This window comes from Neomonachus schauinslandi, chromosome X (genome assembly GCF_002201575.2).
Source record: "Neomonachus schauinslandi chromosome X, ASM220157v2, whole genome shotgun sequence".
NCBI lineage: Eukaryota > Metazoa > Chordata > Mammalia > Carnivora > Phocidae > Neomonachus > Neomonachus schauinslandi.
The window spans coordinates 100417540-100436285 of record NC_058419.1 but is presented as its reverse complement, the minus strand read 5'-3'; positions in this window follow the sequence as shown (position 1 = coordinate 100436285).

Genomic DNA, 18746 nt, shown 5'->3' with positions numbered 1-18746 from the left:
GGGTCTCAGCCAAGAACCTCAAAGGATAAAGGGAAAACTATTTTTCCTTTCCCGTGCAGGATCTCATCATCACAGGCATTTGCAAACCTGCCTTTCGATTTCTTTGGTTTTCAGATTCTCTCTAACATTTAATAAGCTTCTGGTCTGTTTGCTACTTGTCAATTACATATAGCGGAAACCATCCCCGGGGGTCAGCCTCAGGGCAGTAAGAGTCCATCTTGGCCATGAACTCCTCCGGAGGAAGGAGGCAGGAAGCAGCAGGGCCTAGGGGTTGAAGGGATCACAGACGCCGGGAACCTGACCGAGATGTGCAACTGCCCAAGACTCTGTCCCATGCCCTGCACCCCTGCGTGCCCTCCTGCAGCTGCCCTAGTTCCCCCGAGGGGGCGGTGGGGGGGGGGGTTTTCCCACCCCCCCCCCCCCCCCCCCGCCCCCCACGTCTGACTAGCTCTGGTTGTGTCCATCCCTCTGTAGGGTGTTGCTAAAAGCAGCAAGTTGCAGCAGACACTGTTCAACATTATAAATGTTTCTTATTTACCCCAGTGCTATTCTTCTGCAGCCTGTGAGCTGCTTTCCAAGATCTGGCTGACCTTTGTTAATGCTGTGCCTAGCTGAAATTTCTATTTCCTTAGAAGAAAGCGAAAATGGATGTTGGGGCAACTAGCACTCTCTGCCACAAATGCCTATTGATTCAGACAGGTTCTTAATTCCACTCCATAAAGTGAGTCAGCAACTTGTAGGAGGCATGGGGCCAGTGAAATAGAAAACTGGCTCCCTCAGATAGCCATATCGTGCAGTGTCCTAGGACTCACTATGAAAAAGGAAACCCAGACAGCCCCAGCTCCCCCACCCCCAAAAGTTGCAGCTAAACTTTTGCTAGTTTTGATATGATGGATATAAGTGCTCAAAGATGATGTTAAAACTAGCAGTAAGGCTGATTTTTCTGGGCCCTGTCAAAAACTTGACTTTCAAAGTCTCGTAAAACAGCTACACAGTGACTTTAGAAACTCAAGGTGGGAAAACCCATGTACTGTTAGAATTTTTCAATAGGGTTGTCAGATTAAGTTACTTCTGCAATTCTTTTATTCTCTTTTAGATACATTGAATGTGGATCTGTAGCTTGTAATATAGTCTAAATACTTCATGACGTTTCCTCCCTTCTTACAATGTAAAATAAACCTTTACAGAGAATGAAAAATGAATGATTGTCACAAAGAGATTTTTCTTTCTCTTCTCAGCATGTTCATTTTCTCTATATGTCATTTTCTTGATGTTCATTTCATGTAATAAATCTACTCCAGATTCCTTCATCTTTAGCACTAAAGATAGCTTCGTTAGTTTGCACTGTCAAAATACAAATTAAATCCCAATTTTATTTGAGAATGGAGACGACTATTCTAAACAGAAGTTCCAGAACAAAGTCAAGAGACTTTGAGAAGTTTATATCATTATAGTTATTTATACTGCTGTGAAATGTAAGGGACTTTGATGTATTTTGTTCACTGCTATATGGCTGGTACCTAGACCAGTACTTGATGGACACTCAATAAATATTTATTGGGTTAATAAATTAATGGATTTTTTTTTTTCATCATCCTAAAATACATTGTGAAACCTTTAACCAAAGTCATTGGAGTAGAATTGGATCTTTTTGATTCCTTACAAGGAGAAGGCATGGTGGGATTATATAATTCAGACTATTAAAATTCATGAAAGCAGTCAGACTGGGTGAGAAGATATTTAACCTCAATTTGATGTCTCTAAATATTCACACCAGGAGAGAGGAGGAGGGGCACAAATCGTGTCCCGTGGGAACAGGATTCTGTGATACAGTGTCTCAGATGTGTGTCTCTGGTAGGGGATAATAGCTGAGAAGACACTCCCTAAATGATTGGCAACATAATATTGAAATAAATATTTTCAAGTGTTCTTCATGTAGTCTTCTGGTCTCACAACAAATTTGAGAGTGCTTTCTATTACTCTTCTCATTTTACAAATATAGAAATTGAGCTTCCAAGATAGAACCTGTCCAAAGTCCCACAGCTGATGATTGGAAGAGCCCCAGCTTCAAGGTCACCTTGGATAAGAAGTCCTGCTTTTGTTTCATTGGCTTCTTTTCTAGTGTCCAAAACAATGCATAATATTTGCTGGGTCTTCAAGGAGGAGATAATGATGACTGGAACCAAAGTCCCAGAATTCTCCACAAGCAACTTGTCATATTACAGATTTCTGGGAGAGCTATTTTAGTAGGAACTCTACTATGGACTGAAGATTTGTGCCCTCCCCCCATTTATATGTTGAAGCCCTATATTTGGAGAGGCTTTTGAGAGGAGGTTGGGTTAGATGAGGTCCTGAGAGTAGGGCCGCATGATGGGATTAGTGGCTTTATCAGGGCAAGAAGAGAGATCCCTTTTGGTCTCTATGCACGTGCCCCGAGGAAGGGCCATGTGAGGACATAGAATTTGGCCATCTGCAGTCCAACAAGAGCGCTCTCACCAGGAACTGAATTGGCTGGCACCTTGATCTTGGACTTCTCACCAAAATTGTGAGCAAATAAATTTCTGCTGTTTAATTCACCTAACCTATCGAATTTTTTTGTGGCAGCCCAAGCAGGCTAATATACACTCCGTGGTGCTTTGGCCCCCATGCCTCTGTGTGGACATCTTGACCCAGGTGAGGCAAATTACATCATTAATGTTGGGTGAGCACTGGTTTTGCCTAGACTAGAAACTGGCTTCAAGGGCCTTTCCTGTGTTCTTTTTCCTGAGCCTGAATCCAGTTTCTGCTCAGTCTTCTAAGGTGACGGAAGTGGAGATGGGGAGCTTCTTTCTAGCTGAGGGGGCAGTGAGAATAAGAAGGGATGTGGCCTATTTGTCATTATCAGTTCCCGAAAGAGGCCAAGAATAAGAATCTCAAAAAAGCATCCATTCCAGAGAATCTCTATACATGGCTTGTATAGTCCTCTAACTTCCCAGCTAATCCTGGAAACAGGTCATTGAATTCAGATTTTTCTTCTTCTGTGATGTAGGTTTTTAGTGCTATAATTTTCCCTCTAAGCACTGTTTTAGGTGCATCTTGCAGATTGTAATATGTCATATTTCATTTTCATACAGTTAAAAATACCTTCTAATTTTTCTAGATTTCTGCTTTGTCCATGAATTAAAGTTGTGTCATTTGGGAATTTTCCAGAGATCTTTCTGTTTGATTTCTAATTTAATTCCCATTGTGGTCCTATAACACACTTTGCATAATTTGAATCCTTTCTAATTTATTGAGACTTGCTTTCTCGCCCACACTGTGATTTATCTTGGTAGATATTTCACGTATATTTGAAAAGATTGCGTATTCTGCTCTTGGTGGATGGAATATTGAATAGATGTTAATTGGGTCATGTGAATTGATAAGTGCTTACCTCTCCATATACCTGCTGATTTTCTGTTTACTTGTTCTATTAATTATTGAGAGGGGGATATTTAAATATCTGACTAATTATGGTACTCTCTACTTTTCAGTTCTATCAGTTTTTGCTTCAGGTATTTTATTTTCTTTTTAAGATTTATTCATTTATTTATTTTAGAGATGGAGAGAGCAGGAGTGGATGGAGGGGCAGAGGGAGAGAGACAATCCTGAGCAGACTTGTGCTGAGCGTGGAGCCGGACACGGGGATCCATCCCATGACTCTGAGACCATGACCTGAGCGGAAATCAAGAGTTGGCTGCTCAACCGACTGAACCACGCAGGTGCCCCTGCTTCAGGTATTTTAAAGTAGTGTTAATAAGTTCATAAACATTTATGATTTATATACTATGATGAATTGACTGCTTTATCATTAGGAAATGATCCTCTTTATCCCTGGTATTATTTTTTGCTCTGAAATCTAATTTGAATTTGATATTAATATAACCACTCCAGCTTTATTTTGATTAGTGTTAGTACGGTATATAGTTTCCCATGCTTTCACTTTTAACCTGTATGCATTTTTTTAAAAAAGATTTATTTAAGAGAGGGGGTAGGGGCAGAGGGAGAGGGAGAGAGAGAAGTTCTGTACATATATAGTTTGTATTTTAAACTTAATGAAATTCGTGTATGTGTTGACACATGTATATATTTCATAAATAAAGGTTATGTATATATATTGGAGATTGTGATCGAAAAGCTTGCTACTGATGGGGTAAACAGTCAAAAAAGGCATAGAAACTGTGGCTTTAAGGGCAATGTGAACGAGTGACCAATCCTTTTTACACGAGAACAGAAATAGGACCGGAGAGAACGACAGGGCCTAGACATCACGCAACTCTAGTTGACTGGCTCCCCTTGGATCATGTATGTGAATGGTGCTCCCCACAGTTGTGTTAAGCTACGGCTTTTGCCAGAGAATCCGTTTGGAGGGAAGAATTAGAGTCACATGTGGAAAAGGCTGAGAGGCGTCTCTTTCCAAGAGGACACACGGCCAAGCAAACTGTCCTAATGTACGTCATTGCCCATGTAGGTGAGGAAAAATACTTTTACCTCCATTCCTTCTATGTTCTTGGCTGAGAAGCCCCCGCCCCCCCCCAAAAGAAAAGACAGATTAATGGGAGAAAAAGAGAAGTTTAGTAACATGTATATCTCCTGTATACATGGGAGAGACCCAGGAAAACTGAGTAACTCCCCCAAATGACCTAAGCTACCACTTTAAATACTGTCTCTAGCTGAAGACAAAAGAAGATGGGATTCCTGGCTGGCTTAGTTGGTAAAGCACGTGACTTTTGATCTTGGGGTCATGAGTTCAAGCCCCACGTTGGGGGGAGAGTTTACTTAAAAAAGAAAAGATGTTGGAGCATGTTGGGGCACGGAGTCCATTATGGGAGGTTACCAGAAAAGCACAATAAACAAGGTTATGGTTGTTCTACAGATTTTAAGTCCTTGCCTTCTTCATTGATATGTTTCTAGAGATTTAGAGTCATTCTCCCCTCCTCCCCCATCCAGAGAGGGAGACACCCTGACAGATGGAGATTTCCCTTATAAATGTAAATGTCTCTTACAAAAGGGTGACTTCTGGGGGCCCCTGGCTTGTTCTGTCAGTCGAACATGTGACTCCTGATCGGTGGAACATGTGACTGTGGATCGAGGGGTGGTGAGTTTGATAGCCTCATGTTGGGTGTAGAGATTACTTCAAAATAATATCTTTTAAAAACAAAACAAAAAAACCAAAAGGGCAACTTCTCTGTTTTTAGAGATTTCTCATGTCTGAAGCCTCTCAAAAATAATCAGCCCGAAATAATCAATCTGCCAAAGAAGCTTATTTTGGGATGGCAAATTCTGCTCCCTTTCACTGATGAAGTCCAGAAAGATTGTCCAGTGAAGGGAGATGAGTATGCTGGGTGAAGTACTGGAGGGTGAGGGGACTAGAGAGAAAAGATCCAAAAACCTGCACAGGGGTCCCTTTGAGGGCTGTAGCTGAATAGTAAAGCTGCGCATGTGCGGAGTTTAAATACATAGTGTGTCCAAAAGTCGTGAAGGCAAAAGTTCAAAGTACTGCCTCGGGGCACCTGGGTGGCTCAGTTGGTTGGGTATCTGCCTTTGGCTTGGGTCTTGATCCCACGATCCTGGGATCGAGCCCCACATTGGGCTCCTTGCTTGGCGGGAAGCCTGCTTCTCCCTCTCCCATCCCTCTGCTTGTGTTCCTGCTCTCGCTATCTCTGTCAAATAAATAAATAAAATCTTTAAAAATAATAATAATAGGGGCGCCTGGGTGGCTCAGTCGTTAAGCGTCTGCCTTTGGCTCAGGTCATGATCCCAGGGTCCTGGGATCGAGCCCCACATCGGGCTCCCTGCTCCGTGGGAAGCCTGCTTCTCCCTCTCCCACTCCCCCTGCTTGTGTTCCCTCTCTCGCTGTGTCTCTCTCTGTCAAATAAATAAATAAAATCTAAAAAAAAATAATAATAATAAAAAAATAAAACACGCTATTCAAATAGTTTACTCTGGTAGACAAGTACATTCTACTGAAGAATATTGGTAATTATTAAAAGGATAGTTTTAGAGCCACCTGGCTTGCTCAGTCAGTAGAGCATGACTCTTGATCTCGGGGTCGTGAGTTTGAGCCCCACATTGGGTGTAGAGATTACCTTTAAAAAAAAAAAGGTAGCTTTAAAGACTAAATGTGTATGTGGACTGTGTAAAGATCACCTCACTCAGTATCGGGCTTTTTGAATTTAATTTGTAAACTTCCAAAAGTAATCTAAAGCCTGATATTTTCCAAATTGTGGATTGAAGGTGCAAATTTCCCTCAGCCCTTGTAGGGAAGTGCTTTTGAATTCATTTCCCTGACAGGAGACTGCTCTCCCCAAAGCAATTTTGGAGGGAACATTAAGTGTTTTTTTTTTTTTTTTTTTAAAGATTTTACTTATTTATTTGAGAGAGAGAGAATGAGAGAGAGCACATGAGAGGGGGGAGGGTCAGAGGGAGAAGCAGACTCCCTGCTGAGCAGGGAGCCCGATGTGGGACTCGATCCAGGGTCTCCAGGATCATGACCTGAGCCGAAGGCAGTCGCTTAACCAACTGAGCCACCCAGGCGCCCAACATTAAGTGTTTTTAATCACAGCTGCATGGGAGCCCATTTAATCACTATGTAATAGAAGACATTAAAGGAACAACATTTTGTTTAAGGGACTTATTGACTGAGAAGTTCGTTTAAACTGGGTCTTCTCTTCTCTGGCTTCCCATTTTGGACATGTCCAGCCAAGATTGAATTCAGTATTTCTGTTGGGTAGCTATCCCGCAGCCCACCCCTACCATCCACCCTCCAGCACCTTCAGCCTTCATCCTGTAAATAAAAATTAACATGTTTTGGGTTTTGTCCTTGCAAGTTATAGTTGTCTCTGACAATTCCCTTTCTGTTTGAGAAAAGCCAGAGTGGTGCTGTGTATTTTCGGTCATATTCTCTCTGGTATCAAATGTCACAGCTGGCTTGCATGAGGTTTATTTATATTATAATAGCATTTCCTTTAGATCTCAAGGGGCCTCTATCTCTAAAATCACTTGTCTACAGGAACTTCAGGGAGAATAACTTGACCTTTTTTAAAAGTAAACTTTCCAGTTGAATGGCTCCCTCTGGATCTAGGTTCAGATGGTTCTGTGTGTGTGCGTGTGTGACTCATGCTTTTAGGTTAATGTAGATTCAGACTTTTCAAAGTGATAATAGTATGTCTTTGATTTTCCAAACAGAGATCTTTCATTGATTGTGATGAAGAGTAAACAATAAGCATTGTATAATTTATGGAGATTATAACGTATGGTCTTCTTCCTCCCATTCCAGAAAGTCAATTCTTTTTAGTTTAGTTAGTTTAGTTAATAATTCCTTCCCCAAATTCTATTATATTTATAGACAGAAACAGGGTGACCAACTGAACTTTCAGTAAAAAACCAGGGAAGGGGGTGCTTGGGAGGCTCAGTCGGTTAGGTGTCCAACTCTTTATCTCGGCTCAGGTGTTGATCTCAGGGTCATGAGTTCAAGCCCCGCATGGGGCTCCATGCTGGCCGTGCAGCCTACTTAAAAACAAACAAACAAACAAACAACCCAGAAAAGTCCCAGGCCAACTGGGATAAGTTGGTCACCCTGGGCAGAAGTGATACACAAGACACTTCCCAACCTAGACTTTTTCCTAAACCCTGAGTTCACTGAAGAGAAGTGTCCCTAGGGCAAAAGGAAAGTGGAATAACAATGTAAACCTTTTTTCATTTTAATTTCAGCATAGTTGACATACAGTATTATATTAATTTCATGTGTACAGTATAGTGATTCAATAATTCCATACATCACCCGGGGCTCATCATGACAAGTGCACTCCTTACTCCCCATGACCTGTAAACTTCTTTTTTTTTTTTAAAGATTTTATTTATTTATTTGACAGAGAGAGACACAGTGAGAGAGGGAACACAAGCAGGGGGAGTGGGAGAGGGAGAAGCAAGGCTCCCCGCAGAGCAGGGAGCCTGATGTGGAACTCGATCCCAGGATCCTGGGATCATAACCTGAGCCGAAGGCAGCCGCTTAACCGACTTGAGCCACCCAGGCACCCTTTTTTTTTTTTTTAAAGATTTTATTTCATGACCTGTAAACTTCTAATTAAAATACAACATATATGTAATGTACAAATCTTAAGTGCTCTACAAAATTTCAGCAAGTGTACACACATGCATAAGTAGTATCCAGATCAAAAAAGAGAATATTTCCAGAATCCTAGAACCCTCCTTAGGCATACTTTCAGTAACTACCCCCCTTGAATACCCATGTAAGATAGGGGGAGTAATTTTCCCTCTACCCTTCTGAACTCTTGGCTGAGATACCACCTGCAATAAAAGACACATTAACAGGAGAAAAACAGAAGTTTAATAACATGTATATCTCCTGTATACATGGGAGAGGCCAGGAAAACTGAGTAAAACTCTCTGAAATGGCCTAAGATATCACCTTAAATAGAAATGTCAGCTAAAGACAAAAGAAAGATGGTGGTGGTTGGGGGAGGCCTGGTATGGAAGACTATTGGAAAAACACAAATTGTTATATAGATTTAAGTCCTTGCCTTCTCCATTGATAAGTTTCTTGCAATTTGAAGTCATCCTTCCCTTCCTGGTACTGAGAGCGAGACATGCTTGCAAATGGAGATTAACCTTCTAAATGTAAATTTTTCTCACAAAAGGCTGTACTCTACTTTGATTTTAGAGCTTCTTCATGTCTACTTTTTCTCAAAAATATACCACTTCAAAGTAGTTCTTATGCCAGAGGCATATTTTGGGGTGGCATAGTCCACTATTTCTTCAGCTGTTATCCTTACTTAAAATAATTTAGGGGCACCTGGGTGGCTCAGTCGGTTAAACATCCAACTTTTGGTTTCAGCTCAGGTCGTGATCTCATAGGTTATGAGATTTATCGTCCCTGCGTTTGGCTCCACACTCAGTGGGGAATCTGCTTGAAGATTCTCTCCCTCTGCCCCTCCCCCCACTCCTCAAAGTCCATTCTGGAATAGGATTTTGGCTTTATTAGGTACCCCAGAGACTTCCAAATGCAAAAGAACCCTCAAAGAGGAATTTAAGCCTCTGCTTCAATGACATGGGCTGTATTTGAAGATTGCAAAAATTTCAGAAACAATTTTTGAGATAGATCTCATGGTCACTGTACCCAAGCTATCCTTTTTACCAGAAGTCTCTGCAAGAAGAAAGCTCTTCTCAAACAGTTGGCCCAAGATGGGGCCCTGTCTTTGACATGAGGAGAGATAAGTAGCATATGCTATCTCAGTTCTAGAGAAAATTAACCTCAGGGGGTGACAACTTTATCCCTGTTCCAATATATATCAGCATGCCCATCTTGAAAGGTCATCTAGTATCTGAAAAGACCAAGGACTTTGAAGTCAAACATCGTAGTATCAAAGAGTGATTTTCAAAAGCTAAAAACAATAGTGCTCATACAAATATAGAATGGATGTATGTCAAAGATTTTATTCAACTCATTAATGAGGGGATCAGTAAGATGGTAATGCTGGTTCAAAGAGCATTTTGAGGACTGGCATATTTATAGTCCACTAGGAAAGGCAGTTTAAATTTGCTAAGTTAGAGACAACTGATTGATGTCCAAAGGGCAATGAAACTAACTTTGGGGCTCTATTTTCTATTGGACAGAAGAATTACCATATAACTTCAGAGTCTGAGCCCTTAATTAATAGTAAATGGCAGTTACACACAGATCTATATCCCCTAGATAATTAAATAATCCTTGAGTATCCTGTCAACATCCCAAGATGACTTTGAAAGGACATACAACTGTAGGGGCCAAGGGCAGGCCACCCCAAGATGGGCCACTTTATCATGAAGATTATTCTGAGCTGAAGGCCATCGAGACCTTGTGAGCTCAAGAGAAACTTTTGCTCCTCTCTTAACCACATAGAAGAATCTAAATTGGGGATTTTTTCCCCGAATAAGGGTTATTATCAAACTTTATCTGAGTGACCCATCTGTATGGTAGGACAAACATCTAATTACCAAACATCTGCTCTTCTTATTGCCCTGTGAAGTGCATTTCTTTCCTCTGAAGTCCCAGACCCCTAACCCTTTCTTAGTTCAGGATGACATATATACCTTATTTTGCCTGACTGTCTGGAATTTCTATGTTTGTTGGATTCCCTGAACATACACTAGTAAATTTGATTTTCTTCTGTTAATCTGTCTTATGTCAGTTTCTTTCTTTTTTTTTTTTTTAAGATTTTATTTATTTATTGGGCACCTGGGTGGCTCAGTTGGTTGAGCATCTGCCTTTGGCTCAGGTCATGATCTCAGGGTCCTGGGATCGAGCCCTGCATCGGGCTCCCTGCTCAGAGGGGAGTCTTGTTTTTCCCTCTGCCCCTCCCCCTGCTCGTGCTCTCTCTCTCTCTCTCTCACTCGCTCAGATAAATAAATAAAAGTAAAATATTTTAAAAAGATTTTGTGTATTTGAGAGAGAGAGCACGAGCAGGGGAGGGGCAGAGGGAGAGGGAGAAGCAGACTCCCCGCTGAGCATGGAGCCCGACGAGGGGTTCAGTCCCAGGACCCTGGGATCATGACTTGAGCCGAAGTCACTTAACTGACTGAGCCACCCAGGCGCCCCCAGTTTGATTCTTAGTCCAGCTAGAAGGACCCTTGAAAGGGACAGGAATTCTTGCTCCCTAACACAACTTAATTTTCCCCCTTATTTCTTAAGTTTTAAATAATGTATCTTAACAATATCTAAGACACCTATGTGCACAATATACTAGCTTTTGAGCACTTACCCAAATTCAGTTTGGGACTCAGTTTCTTCATCTGTAAAATTAGGATGATAATATCTAACCTGATTATTTAATTTTTTTTCTTACTCCCCAGCTAATGGAGACCAAGTGGGGATCACCCCTGGGTAGGCCGAAGATGGAGTTGGGTGCCTTTTTTTGGTTTGCTTTTTTAAGAGAGGAAGGGAGAGAGCGAGAGAATGGGGGTGGAGGGGCAGAGGGAGAGAGGAAGAAAGAGAATCTTAAGCAGGCTCCATGTCCAGGGCAGAGCCTGACATGGGGCTCGATCTCAGGACCCTGAGATCATGACCTGAGCCGAAATCAAGAGTCAGATGCTTAACCCACTGAGCCACCCAAGTGCCCCGGAGTTAGGTGCCTTTTACACGCATGACTGGGATAGAGACCAGAGGGTAGCAGGGTGTAGGCCAGGAAATGGACCAAAGCCTGCATTACTGTATCTGAGGGATGGAAGCCTGGAAGGGAAACCAAGTGAAAATGAGCTGAGAATTAAGGAGTAGTGAAAGTTGAAGAAACCAACAGACAGAACCAGGAACGTGTGTCAGCCAAAGGCACACACAAGTTGGGAGTTCCAAAATAAAGCGGGGGGAGAAAGGGGACAAGAATGAGCATGAACCTGAGTGGGGGAAGGTGGCAGCTTTTGTTCTATCCAGTTCTGCCAATAGCGTGACATGGCCTCTTTTTGGAGATTAGGGTTACTCTCAGGCAATAAATAGGATAAAAGTTAATGATAATTTATGCCAGGTACCTTGTTTAGTATCTACAGAAGCAGGTGCTTAGTAAATGGTAGTGATTATCCTTTTTGTCTACTTTTCTGTCGGTGGAGGTTGAAGGTGAGGCAGTTCCCTTTCAAAAGAAGCTGTAAGAATTAAAGCCTCTTTGACTCTCTCGTTCAGTAGAGAAGGTATTCATATTACCGGAGAAAATGAGGAGGGGCATGTGTTGTATTTGGCAGCTCCAGCAAACGAGATGTGCCAGTCGCATCTTCCTTCAAGAGAGAACTTGCTGGTCACCCGCGGGGCCCTGCTCTCCCCGGGGAAGCCCTAGCCAAAGACTGAGCCCAGGGTGGCCAAGGCCTGGCCACTTCTGCTGCACATCAGTATTCTGGAACAGGCCGTCTTTGCTCAGAGCTCTTTGGCTCTTTTGGAGGCTCAGTCAGATCTGCCCTGTGGTCTGAGGCTCTCCCTGCCCGATTCTTTCTCCTCCTCCTTTTTTCTTTTTTACTGGTGTCAGATCTGCCACACAGTCGGAAGGCTTTCTGTTGGCCCTGCTTCCTCTGACTTCATTTTTCCCACGTGTTAAACTCATCCGAGGGACCTTTTTCACCCTTCACTCTGCCTCCTTGTTTGCTGCCCAGAGGATTTGAACGGACGCAGCCGGTACCCGACATGGCCTGAGAGACCAGGAGAAAGGGTGGTCAGTGAGGGTCGCTCACCACCTGTCTGGCCGGGAAGACCCCAGCCTGGGTAGTGTGTAGGGTGCGGAGAATGTGCTGGTCTAATTGTGAAAACGTACACTGGTTGTGATTTGGGGAAAGGTTCTCATGGAGGGGAATGCTCAGGCGGTTTGAGAAGTCTGGAGTCTGGAGGGTTGGGGGTGGAGGCTGGAGGCTGGAGGACAGGGAGGAGGAGGCCGCACGGAAGAGAACAATGGAATTGTCTGCTTGCTGTTAAGTTCTATCATACCTTATAGAGAGGTAATGAAAAGCCAAGGGCAGTCAATACACCATTGAAAACCAGGTGTGAAGGCCACAAGTCCTCTCTGGTAGTTTACAAAGGGGCTCTTATCTTCTGCAATGGGAGAGCGGAAAAAGCTGAAGGCAAAACTCAAGATTAAATGGTTATATTCATTGGCCTTCAAAGCTGATGGAATGCTTGACTGAGGCAGTCTGTTCCCGCAAGGTCAGAGCCCCGTTGGGGGCAACCCCGGGACGCTGCTACATGAGACGAGCATATGTGGGTGGAGGCCCCTGAAGACTGGGCCTCCCAGGGTTCAAGAAACCAAATTAGGGACGGGTTGAAGTCATTTGTGCTCAGCCCCATGACTGCACACCAAAACTGTATGAGATTTTTGTACTCGGCTTTCCCAGAAAAGGAAGGCCTAAGTCAACCAGTCAGCACTTGCGTGTCTGGCACAAGTGAGCTGACCGGGCTGCAAGACTTCCCTTGGTTCCAGAGAAGGAAAGTAACCCTGCTTCAACCAATCAGCAAACACCCAGCATAGCTTCCTTTTTCCTACTCATATTGGTCTATAAAACCCTCTTGAGTTGTACAGCTCTTTGGAGCTCCTTTCTCTTGGCTAGATTGGATGCTGCCCAACTCATGGATGGCTAAACAAAGCCACTAAGATATTTAAAATGTACTCAGTTGAATTTTGTTCTTTAACACCAGCTCCTCTGAACCCTGAGAGCCTTCAAAGGTGACCCACTCCTCCCTATTAAGAGCCATAATGCTCCCCACCTCCAGTGTAGAAAGATATTGTAGAGTCTTCTCCCCCATGAGGCAACAGCCACACAGTGCACCCCCCCACCAGCACCCCCCCCGCCCCCCCGCTCAGGATCTGCCCAACTTTATCTCTTGGTTGCCAGGCCAATAACTAGAATCATGCAACAGCATAACTCATCTGGGGATGTGCTGGGCCTGATAAAGGAGGAAAGGGGCCATACCCCAGAGGAGCTCTAAGACCGGTCAGCATGTGCCAGGCAAGAGCTGTGGGAGAAACAGTGGACTGGGTTTTGAGGATGATTGAGTCATGGGCCTGAAAACTATAATTGGATAAGGCAGAGTTTATTGTTTGACTGGCACTCTCTTGGGATACCCTGGCAAGGACCCCGGAGATGGGGTCTGTTAGGGAGGTTTCTAGATGCCTGGAGAAAGTGGTAGCCCAAACTGAGCGAAGTTGAAATGCCCAAATTGTCACAACAGACAATAGAGCAAGGAATTAAGAGTCTGAGAGAGGTGGGCAGACAGGAATGCATATATTACACGAGACCAGATGACTCACCAGTGGATTATGCCGCATGGAAAAATCCAGAGGACACACCATTCACCGAGGCCATCAGAAATGTGCTGGGGAGCCGGATATCAGCCTTACTGAAACATTTAGTGGAGGCTTCCACTGTAAGGTTAAGACAGAGAGACCTTCACAAAGTTTGGCTTGTTGATAGTAAAGAAAATGGTAAAATGGGACTCAGGCAGTAGAGGCCAGATGATGGTGCTTAACTGCCAGAAACTATGGGAATGCAATTATGACCAGAAAGGATGGAGGAGCCACCAAGGGGCTTTAACTAGGAGAGAATTGTGAGGATGGTTATAAAACTACAGCTCCCTAGGGGCTCAACTATAGCTGCCTCGGGGAAAACCAATGGGCATACAAAGATGCTGCTAATCTACACAGTAGTCCTGAGGCGCCTGGGTGGCTCATTTGGTTAAGTGTCTGACTCTTGGTTTTGGCTCAGGTTATGATCTCAGGGTCATGGGATTGATCGAGTCCTGTGGGGGGGGGGGGGGCTCTGTTCTCAGCAGGGAGTCTGCTTGAGATTCTCCCCCTCTCCCTCTCCCTCTCCCCCTTCCCCTGGCTCGTGCACCCAGGCTCGTGCTTACACATGCTCTCTCTTTCTCTCTCCAAAAAATGAATACACACACACACACACACAGTAGCCCTCCCTTATCTGCAGAGGATATGTTCCAAGCCCCCCAGTGGACGCCTGAAACCGTGGATAGTACTGAACCCGGTATATACTATGCTTTTCCCTATACATACATATCTATGATGAAGTTTAATTTATAACTTAGGTACAGTAAGAGATTAACAACAATAACAGTAAAATAGAACTATTATACTGTAATAAAAATTATGTGAATATGGTCTCTGTCTCTCTCTGAAAATATCTTACGGTATTATATTTACTCTTCTTGTGATGATGTGAGATGTAAGATACTTAGCTGCTGAGATGAAGTGAGGTGAACCGCACAGGCATTGTGACTTCGAGTTTGGCTACTATTGACCTTCTGACAATTCCTAAGAAGGAGGGTCATCTGCTTCCAGACTGTGGTTGACTGCGGGTAACTGAAACTGTAGGAAGGAAGACCGCGGATAAGGGGGGGGAACTACTGTATAATCAAAAGGAGGCGAAGGTGGACGTGCAGAAGGCTTAGAGTGTTGCTCCAGTAAAAAGTCATGACCCACTGCCCATTTCATTGTCCATTCAGCCAGTTTTCGGTACTGGAATGTATTGAATTAAGGGGTGGCCATGTCTTCAGCTCCCCAGGGGGAAGGAAGCTGCACCACCATGACAGGGTAGACCACCATAATTCCCCCAGTGTTTTCCCAAGGGAACCAGCTATTGTTTACTCAGGTACCTGTATACTTGGGAAGGGGAGCAGCATTTCCCATCCTCAAATATTCCTCTTTGGTATAAGGATTAATTGGGGATGTTTATGTTTAAGAAACTGCGGACACACAAGAAGCTCTGAAAACTGAGAAGTTACCAGTTTTCGTAGGAGACAGTCCATTTATAAGGGGAAATCTCCTTTTGTAAGGGTGTCTCCTTCCCTGTACCAGGAAGGAAAGAATGACTCTAAATTTCTAGAAACTCTCTATCCTTGGAGAAGACAACGGCTTAAATTTGCATAACAACCACACCCTTGATTACTGGGCCTTTCCTGGTCACCTCCCAAAACTGATCTTTCCCTTCCCCCCAGACATCTTTTGTCTTTGAAGATGGTATTTAAGGGGGTGGTTTGGACCATATTAGAGAGTTACTCAGTTTTCCTGGGTATCTCCCATATTTTCAAGAGGTATACACGTTATTAAACTTTTTATTTTATTATTTTTTTAGATTTTATTTGTTTGTTTGTCAGAGAGAGAGAAAGCACAAGCAGGCGCTGTGGCAGGCAGAGGGAGAAGCGGCCTCGGTGCTGAGCAAGGAGCCCGTGATGCAGAACTCTGGGATCATGACCTGAGCCAAAGGCAGACACTTAACCAACTGAGCCACCCAGGCATCCCAAACTTTTTTTTTTTTTAAGATTTTATTTTTAAGTAATATTTTTAAGTAATCTCTATACCCAACGTGGGGCTCAATCTCAGCCCCAAGATCAAGAGTTACATACTCTACTGACTGGGCCAGCCGGGTGCTCCCATGTCACTAGACTTCTGTGTTTCTCCTGTGAAACTCATGTATTGCAGGGTGGGGGTCTAAGCCAACAACCTAGAAGACTAGAGGGAAAATTATTTTTGCCCATCTACAGTTAGGAAAGGGAAATATGCAGACATTTTGAAGATGATTGGACGTAGACTCCAAGTTGGCCTTGATATACGGAGACTCAGAGCATCATCAGGCCTCTTGTTAGAGTGGAGACATATGGGGGCCACAGTCTAGCATACAGTCTCTCTACTTTTTTTATGGACTCACCCATTAGTAACTTTCTAGTCCTTGAATGCATGATTGGGATGGACATACTTGGCGATTGATTTAATCCCCACATTGGTGCTTGGTCTGTGTGTGGGGTGAGAGCCATCACAGTAGGGAAGGCCAAATGGATGAAACACGATCCTTCCTCTACCCTGTATTCCCTCACCCTTTCCCCAGCAGCCAAGGTAGTAACTCAAAAGCAGTATTGTATCCTAGGGGATAGTGATTATTTCTACAGTTAAGGACATAAAAAGATCTCGTGAATCCCTTAATTTGGTGGTCTGGCCCCTGCAGAAACTGCATGGGTCCTGAGAAATGAGCATGGACTGTTGCATGATAGGCCCATTCATGGTTGCCATGCCAGACATGGTGTCAATGTTAGAACAGATTAACATGGTCTCAGGTACATGATATGCACTCCTTAATTTGGCAAATGTGTTCTTGTCTTTCCCATGTGCACTTACTGTCTTGCCACAAGGCTGTGTTACCTTGCCTATCCTCTGTTACCACATAGTCCAAAGAGATCTGGGCAGTTCCACAGAGTATGGCATTGATTCACTGCATTGGTGACATTATGCTGATTGGGAAGGATGGGGAAGAAAGTGGCTAGTAAGCTGGAGGCCAAGGTAAGATGTGCTTTGCGGTGTATGGGAGACAAACCCTATACCTCAGTGTATGAGAGACAGATAAGCTTCAGTTGCATCGAAGCTAATGTTTTTTGAGTTGCTATCACTCGCAGCCAGTCTTAATCATGATACAGGATCATTTGCCCCAGATAATGGTATTTTAGAGTAATTTATCTTTTGAAGTATTTCTGATGATAATTAGATTACAACTAATTGTCTGTCGATATTGCTGCTACAAGTTCATGTCAGTAGCGAAAAATACAAATCTTCTATTCTACAATGGGACTTAAAGTGAGAGGGTATGATTCTAGGCTATCTAAAAGAGGGTTTTGCAAATAGGCAAAACACAAAGCGAGGGGAGAGCACTAGAATACAGACCTATATTACACCACTTAAAATTATTGACTTGGCTCTCAGGAGGCCATTTGAACAGACCGTATTTCTCACAGTGGTGCTGAGGCAAGGGCCCTAATAAGTATGAATAATCAGGGGTCCCTGTGGAGATCAGTGAGTTGCCATTCATATCTGACAGCCACTGATTAAGGAGTAGTCAAACTAAACTGACATAGGGGCACTTGGGTGGCTCAGTCGTTGAGCGTCTGCCTTCGGCTCAGGTCATGATCCCAGGGTCCTGGGATCGAGCCCCACATTGGGCTCCCTGCTCAGCGGGGAGCCTGCTTCTCCCTCTCCCACTCCCCCTGCTTGTGTTTCCTCTCTCGCTGTGTCTCTCTCTGTCAAATAAATAAAAAATCTTGAAAAAAAAAATAAATTAAACTGACATATAACTTGTTATTCTTAACAGATGTTCCCAAAAGTTATGCAAGTGTATTAGTAGCCATTCATGCCATGTAAAATATTGTCTGAACAATCTTATACATAAAATATATCAAATAGGAATGAATATTGAATTTGAGTGGTCAGCAGACCAATAGGTCTGTAGTTAGTTGGAACTAGAAGATTGCCCATAAAAATAATCTGTTACTACATGAAGAAGCCTTACCAGGAATGCAATTTAAGAAACCTTAATAAAATTAAGGTAGTTGTCCTTGGATTATAAAAGCTGAGTCAAGAAAGTTTTCTGGGGGTCAACTGAAGAAATCTGAGCATGCTGCTTTAATCTCATTCACCAGATCCAAACTATGGGTTCATTATGTCCTCTATGTCCATTAGTGCTTATAGAGGCCTAATCTAGAGCAATCATGTAAGGGCATATTTTACTTACGCAGTTTTTTTACTTAAAACATATTAAGACATTATTATTTTGCTTAAGCCATTTCTTAGGTAATAAGTTTGTAGTAAAAGTTAACACTCTTTAAAAAAAAGATTTTATTTATTTATTTGTGAGAGAGAGAGCACAAGCATGGTGGAGTGGGGGCGGGGGGGTAGAGGCAGAGGGAGAAGCAGACTCCCCACGAGGAGCAAGGAACTTGATGCAGGACTTGATCCCAGGATCCCGGGATCATGACCTGAGCCGAAGGTAGACGCTTAACCAACTGAGCCACCCAGGCGCCCCAAGGGTTAAAACTTTAATAAGACCCTCCAAGGTGACCTCTTCTGTATCTTGTTTCACCTGGCACCACACTAACTTGGTTAAGGTTTTGTTTGGTTTTGTTGCATCCCTAAAGTACTTGTCAAACCAGAAACTGGAAGGGTGAGGCCCACATTTACCAAAACCTGGAACATGATTTTAATTTTCATTGGTCTGTTGTTAGAAACGAAAGGGGACTTGTCACTCAGACACTCAGGGCACTTTCAAGAAACAGCAGGAAATTGCCAGTGGAATAAACAAACCTCTTGCTCTGGATTAGTATCCTCGACCTTTTAATCTCCGCATCCAATTAGACTAATTAGACTTCAGGACGAGTTACCAGTTGAAGTAAAAGAAAACTGCCCACTTTCTACAGAGTTCAAAAGACC